The sequence below is a fragment of the Humulus lupulus genome, chromosome 6 (genome assembly GCF_963169125.1).
Source record: "Humulus lupulus chromosome 6, drHumLupu1.1, whole genome shotgun sequence".
Lineage (NCBI taxonomy): Eukaryota > Viridiplantae > Streptophyta > Magnoliopsida > Rosales > Cannabaceae > Humulus > Humulus lupulus.
In genome coordinates, this window is record NC_084798.1 from 72,504,507 (window position 1) to 72,520,442 (window position 15,936).

Consider the following 15,936-nt stretch of genomic DNA (forward strand, 5'->3'; position numbering starts at 1 on the left):
GCAGCAGGTCGGGCGATCACGGAGGTCTTCCCCAGAGGAATGTTGTGGTTAAGGAAGATTTTGGTGATCTTTGCCTGGCTGGTTATCTTCGAGACGATTCTCTCCGCCTCGAAAAACGCGTCAGGAGCCACCTCGGCCTGCTTCTCCACCGCCGGCCCAAAGTGAGGAATTGGCGAGCTGGTGACCACCGCCTTTCCTTTATCCTTCTGGGAGGCCGAACTTCCCACATTCTTCTGTGGCAGATTTCTCTTTGGAGCCATCTGGTCGCCTATCGAACAAAAGAAAACACTTTAGAAAAGGCGACCCAAGCAGGAGAGTGAAGCAAGTATTAAGTACACGAGCTGGGGTAAGCCCAGCCCGTGGAGAGTGGTGCCACGCGTTCCAAGGAACACGCGCCTATGCCCTCAACAGATCCCAGATTACTCGGAATTCGTGTGTCAGATGGCTCAGAGTAAAAAAAAATTGCCTTGGGGGGAAAGTTTCAACAGGCAAGGCGTGGCAAAACCGCTTTTAAGGCGTATTCCCTAAGCTACCCTGTTTTTGCACCCAAAGTTCCTAAGGATCCTACCCAGAAATTGTTCCTAAGAGAGAATCATGGAACCCATGTTCTAAGGCGATGTCCCATGGCAAGTGTGCCCTAATCTAAGAAGGGCCATCACCCTCCATATCCGCGCGACCCAGAAAACCTCTGCATGTGGCTACAGTAAAATTTTTTACCTAGGCTACAGTGGCATGCTTTAAAAAATAAACAGGGACAGAAGACTTACAGTATAGGGTTGGATGGTGAGCGAGGTTGCTGCGCTGGTAGGAGCTTCGTTGGCACAGTAGTCTCCAAGGCCTTGAAGGAACTCGCACGCTTAAGCTTCGTGAACGGAGAAGATGAGAGCAATGGAAATGAGGGTTTTGTTCTTCGGAAGGTCATAGAGAAAAGAAGGAAATTTGAGAGGTTCTGAATGGTAAGGTGGCCCGTGCGTGGGATGACCACCCCCTTTTTATACAAGGGGGGATCACATGTAAAAGGCTCCTGGGAGACCCTCCACTCGAAATGTGAAACGACGGCTGGACAGTAGGCTAGGCCATTTAATGCGGTTCTCGTAGAGTGTACCGTCGCCACCCACGGTGTTCCACGTATCAGACGCATGCGAAAAGCATGGAATGCGAAGGGTTGTGGGAGAAGTCTAAAAGCTCCTACTGTGGTCTCCCATATCTGACGTCATGGACCACGAGCAGGAGCTTGGGGGGCAGATGTACGCCCTGGCTTTCCCACGGGCTGTTTAGCAGGACGATCCTCGGACTAAACATGATTTAGCCTGAGGCTCCCACAGGCCAGAGGCTTTATCTTCAGGACGGGCCCTTTCTAGCTCGAGGGGATGGAGTTTCCTGCTCCCTCTTGTTGTTCCAGGAGCTGGGAACAACATCCGGCGACCACTGACGGATCAGCTCGGGTTATGGATTGTTCCGGCAGCGAGCTTCTCAGGAAGCTCTGACCCTATGGGAAGTCAACACGCAAGATAAACGTGCATAATCCTGCCATCACGTGTCCGATATCCCCCTGACTTCTCGGACACGCAGCAGGAACGTGCGTATTCAGACACCCACGGACGGGTTGGGCCGTGCGGCCCATTGTTTCCTTCCATACTGATTAGACCGCACTTGTGTGTCAGGTTTAGGAATTAATCATGAATATCACAGACTTGATATGACAAATGGAAAGGTCACGGGATGACCTCCCTACCAATTTCCAGGTGCCTTCTCCTATAAATATGGAGACCCTGGGAATTGATAGGGGTTGGAAAAAATAGTCTTGTAAGAACTACATATTTTGTAAACCAATTACCCAGAAAAGATCAATAATATTGACTAGTGGAGTAGAAGGATTTTAACCTTCGAACCACTTAAAAACGTGTTTAAGGTCACCTAGTTCTTTTCACAAAGATTTCATATCTGCGGCGGTTCTACTTTTAAGTACTAATCTCTTTCTCTTCTTCTCTTAATTACCTGTTGCCGAAGAACCGCATCAATAACAGGGAACTCTTAGTCCCAACATGCTCACATCATTTATCACAATCATATAGCAGTGCATACAAACATAGGGAACACTTAGTCCCATCCTATCCACATATACCGATGCAGTTTTCTTACCTTTAATTCCAAGTGCTTTGATGAAGAAAGATGACCCCCAAGCATGATCCTGCCCCGAGCCCAAGCGTATACCTAGTCACAACCATGATAAAGGATTCCATCAATGATTGTATAAGGGTTTCCGGATAGATTTCTAGCCTCCGGGACATCGAATTCCACCAAACACGGTAGTGGAATCGATCCCGAGCATCCTAGGTTAGGTTCCCACACTGAAAAACTCCAAAAGGCCAAAAATTCCCTTAAGCTTCCCATGCCTCGACATGCCCCCAACCAGAGGCCCAGCCTCGCCCAGAAACAGACATGGGTCGCAGCTTAGCATACCCCATGCTGCGGCCCGCCCTTCTTCCTTAGTCTCCATCTGCTTCAAAGGGCCATGGCACACCAAGAACTGAGCCGCAGTCCGACCCCTTCGAACCTAGAAAAAACACCATTTTCTCTTCCAAAACCTATAACAACTTAAATTAATTATCCCAGAAGTTCCACTATGATTCCAACAACAAAACCTAATGAACTCTAGCTTCAAAACACATCAAACTCAAGATTCAATCTTCACCTTAAAAGAACTAAGAAAACCAGCCAATAACCACTGATTTAACTAGCTAAAATCACAGTTTGATGCTTACCTTAGCCTCTACTTGAATCCACAAAGTGATGCAGAACAATCTCCAAGTTTTAGAGCCCCAAATCCTCGCTTTGTTCTTCAAAATCCCCTTGGTATGACTTAGAGAAAGAGGGAGAGAGAAGAGGGTGCCTTGGGTCAGTTCACCAAAATTCTGAAAGCTTCTTGGTTTTGTTTTTGTTTTATTCAACTTAAGTTCCTAATGTTACCTCAAAGGCTCGGGGTACCAAAAACGTCCCCGGGGGCGAAATGGTAAAATTCCTCGGTATTCCCACCTAGGCTTCCTAACCTAAAATATATCTCCAATTATTTATTTTCATAACCCAATAACCCAACTAAATGTCCATTACTCAAAATAACCCTTGACTCGCCCAGAGTCAAGTACTGGGTCCCGTTGTGACTTTCCCGTTACTTGCTCCCTAGGATCGCCTCGTACCGAATGCTGTAAATAAAATTATATCCACATAATAATATGGTCTCAACAGTTTATCACAAATAATCATTATTATGCCCTAACGGGCCAAAATTACAATTATGCCCTTACAAACCAAACAGGGCTCGCATGCTTATCCAATACTCATAAACATGCATTTCACATAATCATGCATTTTCACCATTAATTCACATAACTTCCAATTATGCCCTCCCGACACACTAATCAAGGCCCTTAAGCCTTATTAGTAATTTTTGGTCGTTACACCATAGGATTGTTAGGTTCGGGACCACCGCATAGGGTGGTTCTGAGTAGGACGGTGATTTGTAGTGCAGAGTCATCTCGGATCATTTCAGAATTTCTGAAATTGATTCAGGATCATTAGGGAAGAAGCCTTTCCTTTTTAGTTCCCCACCAAGGCTCTTGGGATCTCCATTAATCCTGGTCTTGGGTCCAGAGGGGACTTCTCCAAGCAGTATTAGGAGAAACCCCCGTACCTTAACCAATTTCCTTGGGTTTTGGTGCTGACTGCTTGGTTTTTTGTTTTATTTGTTGTCCCCAGATTCTTGATAATGAGCCACGATGCCACTCTTCACCCGGAGGACTTCATAAATTCGGGCCCCGTCGTCCTGAAAGAGCGCAAGCCCCGTACGGGCATTACATGGGAAATGGATGGGGAAATGAAGGAGTTACGGAACTACCGGATGTTGGACACCCTTGAGAAGCATCTGGGAGATGAATCAACTCCCAGACTCTTCCATAACCAGCTGGCTAGGAAGGAGGAGAAGGCCCACACCAGCGTTGGTGAGTTCGGGGCCTTGAGCGTAGGCCATATTAGTGCGAGAGCTACGATCCCGCTTCATGATTACTTCGTGCGATTCCTTAAGTTCGTGGGAATCGTGCCGTTCCAACTCTTGCCCTAGGCCTACAAGTTGCTCGCAGGGTGGCCCATTTTCTGTGCGTTAAAGGAGATCCCAGCGCCTGCTCCCACAGAGGTGTTGTACTTCTATAAGCTAGAGTCGTAGCTTAACGTCAAAGACAAGACCCGGGGTGACATCTATAGATTAAAGCCACACGGCAACTTTCTAGCTCCTTATAGTTCCTGGAAGCACCCCAGGGATGTCAGACATTACTGGTTCATGACATCTAATTTTCTCCTAGAGAAGAACCCTGTGTTGGTGCTAGACTTCCAACGCGTGGGTAAGTTGTTTTCTCCCTAACTCCTCTTCATTTTCCTTTTATTTTATCTGTTCCTCATTCATGCTCCTGGAAAACAGGACCGTATGCCCAAACTCTCCTCACCAAGTCAATCTTGGATCGGAAGAAGTATTACTCCACCCTGAGTATGGAGGAGCTAGACGTGGGGGACTACGTGAGCACGGAGAATTTACGACTAGTTGGAATGGTCGCGGCCAAACAAATGATCGCGACCCCTAGTTTTCGGGGACTGTAGTGCGAGAGAGATCTCGCCCTCAAGGAGGAATTGGCCCTCGTTCATATCGAGGTCGTTGAGGCCACGACCTGCATGGATGCGACTAAAAAGAAAAAGGAGCAAGCCACCAAGCGGAGATGGCTGCATCTGAGGAGCTGGACGCCCTCCTCGAGGAGGCTCAACCAAACACTGGGGCTCACGGAGCCAGCATCTTGGGGCAAGGTAATTTTCCTTTGGTTTTAACTTATGCTCCTCACCTCGAGGACTTAGTTAGGGATAGGCAAATATACCGAGACTACCCGACTGGGATTGTCTGATAAGTGAGGCTTCCCTACCCCATTGTCCTGGATACGTCAGCCTTCATGTATTCATCCGGGTTCCTACAATATGGTACTTTTCTGGACCTGGATGACATGAGGGACAACATTCATTCCTTCGCCTTACGGGAGTTGAGTCGTGCCCGTGGTTTAGATAAGGGTTCGTCCTGGAGGACCTTAGAATAATATTTGCTTTATCTTTTATTTCCATCCCCGTTTATATATCTTGTTGACTATCTTTTGTTTTCCCATTTCAGATGATTCAAGCATGTTGAATCCCATGACCAAGATGAAGGAGATGATCGAGGCCAGGGCAGCCGCTACAAGGGCTTCAGCGAAGAAGGTCGATAAGGGCCCAGCTAAAAAGAAAGTGCATGAGCTGGTCCTCAGGGATTCAAGGTCGGAACCGAAAGTTACTGAGAGGGCTTTGGCCATGAGTGTCCCCCCAGCGGTGCAAACTGGGAACATTTCGTCCCCACCAGCTCCTCCTCCAGTCATCAACATGGAGTAAGAGCCCATGCAAGACCGGAGGTAAGAGAAAAAAGGTCGCGGACTCGGCCCCTAGCGATTCTTCGACACGGGTCATGAGGGCCAGGACCAAGGAGCTCACCCCGGCTGAAGAGCATTCTTCCGGGGAGAGCCTTATTGTTACTCAGGAAGTTTCGGAGGCTCCCATGCTCCCAATCAACCCGACTCACTCCAAGGAAGGGGACATGGTCCTCTAGGAGGAGAGGGCGAAATGGTGGCCCGAGCCTGGGAAGACGGCTGGACAAAATGGGAGGAAGTGTATAGGTCTCTTACTATTCGTAGGAAAGTTGAGTTCGTCGAGTGTCCAGATGCCTTCAATGCTCCCCAACTAATTGTGGATCGGTTTGTGGCTGAGATTGGATTTCAACCTAAGTTGGGGCATGACACAACTCCATTGGCCGCAGATTTGCTGGCCCAGGTTGGGACGACAATGTCCAACCTGCAGCTGAAGCGGTATGCCACCCTGGCCAATCAGGATGCCCTGTTCATATCCCAGTCCATTCGTCACCAAGACACGGATGTAAGTTTTATGTTCATATATATATATATATTCGTGACGATGAGAACTCGTCAACAAAGTTAAGTTAGAAAAATAGAAATATAGAGCTTATCAAATGAAAAACTTCAATGATCTAATTAGAAACTCAAAGAATAGTTGTAGAAAGAAAATGGTGAAATGAACATGTATTTTTCATGGTGTAGTGCTACAATGTTTTTTCCAAAACCTTTCCATGTGGAAGTAGGGTTCCTTTTATAGTGGGCTCTAATGGCCCCTAGTACATTGTGGTCTAGGGGACCAGATGGTACACAAGTATGCTGTCAAGTGAGTGGTCTCAGGGGTAGTGGTGTTGGCTCCAGTACATGGTCAGGTTCTGTGAGGATGTCTCCACCACTTATTTAGTACAAGTGTTAGAGGAGTGTAGGTGGTGCTACAACTCCTCGTACTATCCCTTACCACCATCACTTGTCGAGTACAGATGTTAGGTCTGTACATTGATCCTTCCAGGCATATGTACCTATATACAGGTACCTTATTCGTACTCCTTGTCTCTGGCGGGCTACTTTGATGAATGACATACTTGGTTGGCCCTCTCTTGTGATGTAGGAAGGTTCTGGTGCTGTGCGCACCCGTGAGGTGCGAGGCACCATATACATCTACGAGGAAACACGGGAGCGAGGCATTATATGCACTCGCAAGGCACTGTGTGCATTCATGAGGTGCAAGGCGCCACAAGCACGCGAGGCACCCGGGGCGCAGACGCGGTTGCAAGGCACCTGGGCGCGCGAGGCGCCAGGGGTGCGCGAGGCCCCAGGGGCGCGCGAGGAGCCTGGGGCGCGCAAGGCAAAGTGGTCATTTGGAGCAGGGTTGATTTGGACATTCCTTTGAGGGATCAAAGGGACTTCACACATGGTTGCTTTGGATCTCCCAGAGACCTTAGACATGAGATGTGGGTTCTTTACCGGTGTAGAATTTTCAGCATCCACATATATATATTTATATTGACATACATGTTGCCTGTATATTTTCTAACTTCGGTTTATTCCAAGACACGTTGTTGGCCCATAGGAACGCGGACTTGGTGGAGGAGAAGGCGATGAAGCTGGAGATGATCCAGTTAAAGTTAAAGGGGGTTGTTAACTAGCAGGAAGTTGCCAGGGAGGCCCTGGCCAAAGAGGCTACCTGGATCCAAGCTAACCGCGAGGAGGCCACCCGAATTCAGGCCCAACTTGAGGAAACTCGGTCCTGGAAGGACGCTGACCACAAAAAGTTGGTGGATAGTCTAGAGGCGGAGCTTCTTCGAGTTCGTGGCTCAGAGGCATCGACAAAATTCCTCCTGGAGGCAATCAAGGTCCAATCTCATCAGGATATGGAGAAGATTGCAACTCTTGAATCCTGGGTCAAAGTCCTTGACAACTTGCTTCAGCTGGAGGTCAAACGAAATGAAGAGGCTCGCCAAGAGAAGGAGCAGGCAGATGCTTTGCTGGAGGCCACTTTGATAAGGCCATCTATATGGCCTGGCTCCAGCACAAAAACATGAACCTTCTCGTTTACCCCGATCCTGCCGCGAAGAGAGCTGAATTCGTGGCCAAGGAAAAAGCCGACGCGGAGCTCTTGGCCGAGGATGAACAAAATGAAGCCGTTTCGGAGGCGCCGGAACAAGTGGAAGTCTAGGCCTAGGCCTTTAAGTTGTAATCGTGGCTTCCCTTTTTTTTTCTTTTGTACTTGTATCACTTTTTATGGACGCAGATGCGTCCGAGACAATTTTATTGTTTTGCTTTTATATATTGATTTTATTTCTTACACCATGTTTTCCCTTTTTCATTCATTTACTTTTTCTCCAAGATTCACTTAGTGTTTTACCACTTTGCATGAACATGAGTCGAATGTTTGGTCCCGGTTCCAATGGTTAGGACCAGTAGGGAAAGGTTGTAGAATGTATTTAGCCCATTCGGGGACTTGTGTTCGGGTCTTGATGGCCTGGATCATTTCAGACTTTATCAATATAACTTAGCTTTTTTATCCCGATTTTGCATTTCGGGCTCCAACGGCCTGGACCGTCAGAGAATTATTTTGGATATGACTTAATTAGTTAACTTTCTTTAATCCTGTCGTTCAGGTTCCAACGGCCAGGACCACTAGGGAGTTTGTTAACTATTGTCAAATTTATTAGTCTTTATTCCGATGTTCAGGTTCCAACTGCCTGGGCCATCAGGGATTAGTTGATTAGCTTATTTTGAACCTTGTGGCTAGGTTTCAACGGCCTGGGCCTTTTATAAGACTAATTTTAAATGACGTAGACTCGAGACTCATGTTTCAATGGTTCTGGGCCATTATGGAGGAGACATGAACGGGGGTTCGGTTATTTGAGACCGTGTTAGGTCCACCGATTTTGGGAATTTCGTATTCCCGGACCATATATGTCTGAGTTAGGAATGAGCCTTGGCTGTATGTCCTACTGGGTATTATACCACCAGGTCGTGTGCATCCGGGTTAGGACTAGGCCTGGGTGTGACGTCCTACTGGGTTTCGTACCCTCCGGACCATGTACATCCGGGTTGGGACTAGGCCTGAGCCTTTTGCAATATTTTGTTGGGAATTGGGTTTTGTACCCCCCGGACCATGTATGTCCGGGTTAGGACTAGGCCTGAGCCTTGCATCCTATTTTGTTGGGAGTTGGGTTTTGTACCCCTGAACCATGTACGTCCAGGTTAGGACTAGGCCTGAGCCTTGCGTCCTATTTTGTTGGGAGTTGGGTATTGTACCCCCAGTCTATACGGCCTGGATCCGGACTAAACTTTGTGTTTTACATCCTATTTTGTTTTGTTTTCATTCATAGACTTGTTCGTATAGATTGTCATACCCCCCAAGCGAGCGAAGACTGTAGTCTTGGGTCACTTATCCGCGAACAAAAATGAAAACAGACGTGAACTTTATTTTTTTACAATATTTCTATATGATGTTTTGTACACATCATTTTTATTAAGTAAGAAATCGCCCTGGGGCGTACATTGTTTGCAAAAAAATTAGAACAGAACCATGCCCTCCCGACTACTAATAGTACCGGCAGAGGTGTTCTGCGTTCCAGACCCTTGGATCTCTGTTCCGTCTAGTCACCCTAAATGATACATTCCCAAACATACTTCATTTTGGATTTCATAGGGTCCTTCCCAGTTTGGTCCTAGAACCCCCACTCCCAGATCTTGGAAAATTCTTCTCAGGACTAGATCGCCGGTCTCAAATTTTTTACTTTTAACCTTAGAGTTAAAGTGCCTTGCGATCTTTCCCTGATACATCTTCAGCTAAACCTGAGATTCTTCTCGGATCTCTTCAATGAAATCTAAAGATTGTTGGAGTAAGGTGTGGTTTTGGATGGGATTATATGTGTCCCGTCTGTGAGACGGGACAGCTGTTTCCACTGGGATGACCGCTTCGCATCCGTACACCATTGAGTAGGGAGTATGTCCAGTAGACGTCCTTTCTGTGGTCCAATATGCCCATAGAGCGCGAGGCAGTTCTTCTAGCCACTTGCTCTTGCAGGCTTGAAGCTTTTTCTTTAATGTCCCTTTCAAAATCTTGTTCACGACCTCTATTTGATTGTTTTCTTAAGGCCTGGCGACTGTGGATAAGCTTTTAATGATGCCATGTCTTTCATAGAAGTCAGTCAAGTGGACGCTGTCAAATTGCTTCCCGTTGTCGGACACGATTTTCTTAGGGAGGCCATATCGGCACACAATGTTGTTGATGACGAAATCCAAGCCCTTTTTGGAGGTGATGGTGTTTATCGGTTCCGCCTCGACCCACTTGGTGTAATATTCGACGTCCATGATGGCGTATTTTACACCACATTTCTCGGTAAGGAGCTATCCTACCAAGTCGATTCCCCATATTGCAAAAGACCAGGGCAGGTCATGGGATCTTTGCATACCTTTGGCACTGTTCGCACTTGTAGACGTAATCAACACAGTCCTTCTTCATCGTTGGCCAGAAATATCCTTGCCTTAGGATTTTCTTGGACAGGCTAAGTATGGCTGTGTGATCTCGGCAGAAAAATTAGTGTACTTCATGCATGATTACACTTATCTCTGTCTTGGATACGCATCAGAGATATGGCATGGACAACCCCTGCGATAGAGTTTGTCATCCATCATGACGTATCTGGGAGCCTGGTACTGAAGTTTCCTGGCAGCCGCCCTGTCTGCGGGCAACCCCCCTGTGGTTAGGTAGTGGATGAGAGGGCCCAGCCAGGATGTGGAGTAATCTATGGTGTTGATCGTAGGGGCCTGAGTACTAGGTGTGGGAAGGTGGTTGACCGGGACAAGTCCCGAGAGCTCTGTTCGACATCCGTAGATAGCTTTGCCATTGTGTCTGCAAACATATTTCGTTCCCTGGGGATTTGGCAGATGGAATATTTTTTGAAGGACTAGAGTAGCTCCCGGGCTCGCGTCACATAAGCGGCCATCCTTTCCCCCTTTTTTGGTATTCTCCCGAGATCTGCCTGACCACCAATTGGGAGTTGTTGTGGACTTCTATACTTGCTGCCCCTACCTCCCAGGCCAGATGTAATTTGGCTAGCATGGCCTCATGTTCAGCCTCGTTGTTCGATGCTTCAAACTAGAAGTGTAGGCTGCTTTGCAACTGATGTCCTTGGGGGGATATTAAAATTATCCTGGCCTCGGCCCTATTTTTATTTGAGGCTCCATCCACGAAGACCTTCCACAGCGGCGCGACGGGGTCAACGGGTTCTTCATCTTCAATGATCCGAGTACACTCCATGATGAAGTCGACTAGGGCCTACCCCTTGATTGAAATCCTGGGGACGTATGCAATGTTGAACTGACTAGGCTCCATGGCCCACTTCAAGAGTCTTCCCGATGACTCAGGCTTCTGCAATACTTGCTGTAGGGGATGGTTCGTTAGTACCTTTATGGCGTGAGCCTAAAAGTAAGGTCTCATTTTTCGGGACGCGATCAGTAAGAAAAATGTTAATTTCTCGATTAGTGGGTATCTGGAATCTATGCCCAACAACATTTTGCTCACATAATAGACCAGGAGCTGGACCTTTCCCTCTTCCTGCACTAATGGGCACTGATGGCGTGTTTGGACATGACCAGATAAAGGTATAACGACTCTCCATCTACTGCCTTTCACAAAATTGGTGCTTGGGCCAAATGTTCCTTCACCTTCTGGAAGGCCTCTTCACATTCTGCCACCCATTCAAACCTTTGGCTTTCGCCAAGGATATTGAAGAACGGGATGCACTTGTCCGTGGACTTTGAGACAAAGCGGCTTAGGGTTTCTATTCTTCCCATCAGCCTTTGAACGTCTTTGTACTTTTGGGGTGAGGGCATTTTGATCAATGCTTTGAACTTGTCCGGGTTGGCTTCTATTCCTCGTGAGCTTACTATAAAGCCCAGGAACTTTCCAGATGCCACACCAAAGATGCACTTCTTGGGGTTCAGCTTCATCCCATACTTTTGAATGATGGCAAATGCCTCTGCCAGATCATCAACGTGTCCCTCAGAGGTCTTGAACTTGACCAGCATGTCGTCTATGTAGACTTCCATGTTCCTTCCCAACTGGGCCCATAACATTATATTGACTAGCCTCTTATAAGTGGCTCTAGCGTTCTTGAGCCCGAAGGGCATGACAATGTAGCAGTACACACCCTTGTCTGTCTGGAAACTAGTGTGTTCCTGGTTCGCTATGTGCATTGAGATTTGGTTATATCCGGAGTAGGCGTCCATGAAACTCAACATCTTATACCCGGATGTCGCATCTACCATCTGATCGATCCGGGGAAAGGGAAACAGTCTTTGGGGCAGGCCTTATTGAGATCAGTGAAGTTGATGCAAGTTCTCCATGTCTCGTTCTGCTTTGGCACCAATACCAGATTGGCCAGCCAAACGGGATACAAAGCCTCCTGGATGAAGTTGATTAAGGATAGCTTTTCAACTTTTAGTTTAAGGGCTTTGGCCCTTTTTGCCCCTAAAGGTCTCCGCTTCTGCCAGACTGGAGTTGCATTCTCATCAATGTTCAGGGCGTGACATATGATGTTGCGGTCGATCTTGGTCATATCCGCATGAGACCAAGCCAAAATGTCCTGGTTTTCTTTGACTCAGACGATAATGGTAGCCCTGACTTCTGAGTTCAGGTTCTTCTTGATCTGGATTACTTTGGTCGGGTCGCTGTCACTGATGCACACCTCTTCTATCTCTTCCATGGGTTCTAGTGCATTGTCCGTTCCTAGTCGCAGATCCAATTCATCTTTGTCCCGAGCCATCCTCTGCACCATGGGAGGGAGCAGGATTGGATCGGCAATCTTCGCCTCAATAGGCTCTTCACGGACCATGTAAATTGGTCGGGCAGAGATGTGATAACACTTCCAAGTGCTCTTCTGGTCTCCCCGAACAGTTACCACCCTTCCATTGTTGCAAGGGAATTTCATACAGAGGTGGCTGATGGAGGCGATGGCACCGAAATCGACCAACGCAGGACGGCTGAAAATAACGTTGTAAGCAGTGGGGTAGTCCACTACTATGAACGTACAAAATTTGAACGAGCCCTGAATCTCGTTCCCCAACGTTATGGGCAATTGGATCTTCCCAATCTGGAGTAGTGAGTCCCCATTGAAACCATAAATCTAAGTTGGGCATGAGGCCAGATCTACCTCGGTCAAGCCAATGGCAGTGAAGGCCGGCTTGAACAACACATTGAAGGAGCTTCCGTCATCTACCAACACCCTGGACACCATTTTGTTGGCAATTTGGGCATCGATGACCAAAGGATCATGATGCATAAAGTGGACGTTCTGGGTGTCCTCTTCCGTGAATGTGATGGGTAAGTTCATCAACTTAGGGAGCTGCGCCGGGGTCTGAACCAAGGTGCATATCTTGTGGTCATGGTCGAGTTCACTTAGGTACCGTTTCTGATCATTCTGGGATGGTCCACCTAGATGCGGCCCTCCCGATATGGTGGCCACGTGGCCATCTATCCGTGGAGGATCATTCCCGGAGGGATATGGCATTCTGGGTCTGGTTGCCTGCACAATTGGGGCCCCCTAAGGGGCCTGTGCTCCCGGGCCTGTAGCGTACGCTCCTTGGGGAGGTCATTACGATCCAGGACCGCGGGTTGTCCGGGAGCTGCTGACAGTCCTGGAACTCCCACTGGCATCCTGACTCATTGGTGGAGATGCCCCAGCTTGATCAGATTTTTGATTTCGTCCTTCAGCTGACAACACTCCTCGGTCGTATGACCCATATCTTTATGGTAGGCACATCTTTTGTTGGTGTCCCTTGAGTTCTTCCCCCCTTTGAACATGGGGGTGGGATTTTGGTGATGGACCGTACTTCCCATGGCTAGGTATATGTTCTCCCTGGTGTCCTCTAGGTTGGTATATCTATGTATTGGGGCTCATGACCCCTCTTGCCCTTTTATGGAGGGCTCGGGTCGGTTTTGTCATTTCCCTAATCTCTTCCCCCGGGAGGGGTCCTCGCTTGCCTCTGTTCCCCCCATTAGAGATGGCTGAGTTCCACCACGAGCGACACTGTATCCGACCAGCGCCATACTGTATTCGGAGAATGGGGCAGATTGTGCCGGTGCATATCCCGAGGAAGTGGGACCATAGACCGTCGGGGTTTCGAAGGTCATTCCATGAGTGCCAGTTGATCCTGGCGCCACCGAGGGTGTCAGATAATGGTTTGCGAGATATTGCATCCCATATCCAGGAAAGGTCTGGCCAATTGGCTAGGGGGCCGTCTGCCATCCAAATGCTTGGATCCGGGCCTCCTCCCAGTTGATAAATCCTTGTGCCCTCCTTATGAATTCTTCGAGGGTGGGCGTCTTGCTGCACTAGATCTCGTCCCAGAAAGGGGACCTGGCTCGGATCTCGGACTGGAGAACCACCAGGTGTTGTTCATCATCCACCTTAGTTTTTTAGGATTCCTCTGTAAAGTGTTGAATGTAGGCCCTGAGGGTCTCCATGGGGAGCTGCTTGATATTGGCGATGGCACTGATCTGCATATCCATCCTCATGGAGGCATCAAACTGTTTGCGGAACGCCGATTGTAATCCGGACTAGGATTGGATTGATCTTGGCTTGAGTCTCTACCAACACTCCTCTGCGGGTCCATCCAGAGTGATTGAGAAGCACTAGCATTTTCCATTGTCATAGACGTGGGCCACAGTCATTAGCTGATTGTAGCGGGACAAGTGTTCCCTAGGGTCTGTGTTCCCAGTGTAGGCAGGTAGGTTCGGCATTTTGAACCCCTTCAGTTGCACCACATCCAAGATGTGTTTGTCACATGGTTCTTTTTCCTCCTCCTTGAAGTCAGAACCTCCTCCCTCTTGCTTCTGGACCAGATGGTCCGTGACCTTCTTTAATGCGACCAACTGTTCCATGAACTATTTGGCCATTCCGTCGTCCAAGGGGATCTTTTCATTCTTCCTGTCGTTGAGGTTATTCCTCAGATCCCCCCCTCGGGGGCAGATGTTTTCCTTGTGAGCCCATTCTTTTGGGGTGTTTAGGTCATTGCGTAAGTCTATCCGGGAAGTATCATCCATTGGGCTGGCTTGGGAATAATCACGCTTTACAACTAACAACAGTACGTAGTTTCAGATTGGTCCGCGTGGGTTTCTAAGGAGATCTTGGGGACAGGATCCATTAGAGTAGTGGTAGTACTATTCCCCAATATCAGTGTACATTACATATGTAATGTCTTCTGTAGATTAGTTGGGGATACCAAACTCCGTGTTTTTTGGGAATGTGTCAGAGTGAGGGAAGTTCAATCCTGCGAACCTGGATACCAAATTCGGGTTCATTTACTAATGTCCCGGTTCATTCACTAGGACCTCGGTTTGTTTACTAGGACTCGGGTTTATTTACTGATGTCTCAGTCCATTCAGACGGTTGAGCCTCACCCTTACTCACGTCCCAGATGATGCCATTGAATCGGGATTGGGAAGAGGAGCTGGACGTGGACCTTCGTCTCGATTCCCTCGTTATGGTGGCACCCATTGAATAGTCTTGGGCTCGCTGACGTTTGGGCCACTAGGCCCCTCATCCTCCTTGTCCATTGGGCTTGGGCTGGGCCTTTGATCTTTATGAAAGAGCCCCCAGACCCAACATGTCATGCCACGTGTCCCGGGACAAAACGGGGATAACAGCCACAAAAATTCTTCTATAGGCCTAGGTGTGGAAAAAAACAGGCTTTCGTATATTATAATTTTTCCATATATATATTTTAAAAAAGTTCATAATACCTTGGTAAATACCATTTTGGACCCTGTGTTTTGCAAAAGTTACCGATCGAACCCTGTGTTTTGCAAAACAGAACAAAATAGTACCCTGGACCCAATTTTGGTCAAACTTTTTTTAATATGACCAAAATACCCATGAGTTTTTTACTTAATGAATCAATTATATAATAAAAAATACATTTTAAAATTGAAAATCATTTAAATTGATTTTAAAATAAAATATAATTAAAAGAAAAATTAAACTAAAACTTTGAATCTAACTCAAATATTATCAACAAAAATCTTCAAAAACAATAAAACTATACCCAAATTATTAAAAACCAATAATCTCAATCTTTAATATCTTTATCAAAACCAAATCTATAAAATCTTAAACAATAAGAACAATCTTCTTCCTCTATTGATAGAGTAGTTTTAATGGTGTTTTAGAGAGTCGTTTTAAGGAATTTTTGAGCTTATTTAGTTATGTTTATGTAGTATGATGTTTTCGTTGCCTTTGTTTTTTAATATTGCAGGATTTATGGAAGAGCTGATGAAAAGACCGTGTTTGGCCCCGAAAAGAAGTAAATTGCCGAAATCGGACATTAGAGTCGCAGTGCTGGGCATTAGAGTTGTGGCACTGCAATGAAATAGAGAGTTGAAGGTTCTGGGCAAATGAGGGTAGCGACGCAACCTTTTGAAGTCACGGTGCTATTAGTTGAGGAATTA